We start from the raw sequence: 1,135 nt of genomic DNA, 5'->3' as shown, positions 1-1,135 counted from the left end.
TTTTTGAGAAAACAGTTTTTGTCTTATTTACTCAAGCCAAATTATAAACTGCGCTTTGGATGGGATCTACACAGTGTAGCATTTTGCTTACTGGTTTTTACTGCCTCAGCAATGACGCCTGACATTTCCCTGTATCACATACTCATTCACAAAGTGCTGCTCAACATAGCAGGCATCTAGATCATTTGGGTCCTAACATACAGTATAGTTAGCCTAATTATGGATGTTATAATTGCTTATTTTCTCATTTATGTATACCACTTAAGTCACTAATTTCCAACAGCTGAGAAGGGGAAACAGGAGGAGGGGGAAGTTGTTGATATGATTTAAGTGAAATTCAGGTTTTGGTTGTAATGATACACATGCTCTGTTCTGAATGTAATGAAAACTAACAGTGCACTCTTATATACATGCTTTGGGTCAGAAAATTAAAAGGTTTTAACCTGGCACTGAAGTGTCTTAAAGGGTTGACGCCAGGCGTGCCTCCCTGGGGAGCTGGTTCTTAATCGGGGCACCTCTACCAAGAAGGCCCTGCCTCTCATGGCCACCTTCCTTATTTCCTTTAAAGGTGGATCCTGGAGAAGAACCTCCATAGATGATCTTAGGGTCTGGGTAAGAGTATATGGGAGGAGGTGTTCCTTTAGCTTTCCAGGCCTTAAGCCATTTAGGGCTTTGTACATTATTGTAAACACCGCAAAGTGGGCTTGGACTTCAATTGGTAACCAGTGTAGTTGGTAAAGGACAGGGCTTATATGTTCATGTCAGGCTGTCCCTGTCAACAAATGGGCTACCCTGTCTTGTACCAACTGAAGTTTCTAGACTGTTTTATAATTTCACTGGATAAACCTGTATGAGACAGATCAAATATTTTATCTGCACTAGGTATAATTTATGAACATCTTTGCATGTTTCCTTGTGATATTATCCCCCTTAACTAAAGTGCATCCTTAAGGAAACTGTCAGAAAGAAGTAGTATTTGCTTTGTCTTATTAGCAGACGAACATGCACATATTTATCATTTATTAAATATGCACTCTTCTTTATCTTATCATAGCTCATAAAGTCTGTTCCACATATGCCCAGTTCATGTCAGCCAGGAGGGAGGTGGTACAGAATAGGAATTAAATGCAACTGG

This window comes from Varanus komodoensis, unplaced genomic scaffold (genome assembly GCF_004798865.1).
Source record: "Varanus komodoensis strain SLA01 unplaced genomic scaffold, ASM479886v1 scaffold3, whole genome shotgun sequence".
NCBI lineage: Eukaryota > Metazoa > Chordata > Lepidosauria > Squamata > Varanidae > Varanus > Varanus komodoensis.
This window is presented reverse-complemented; position numbering follows the sequence as displayed.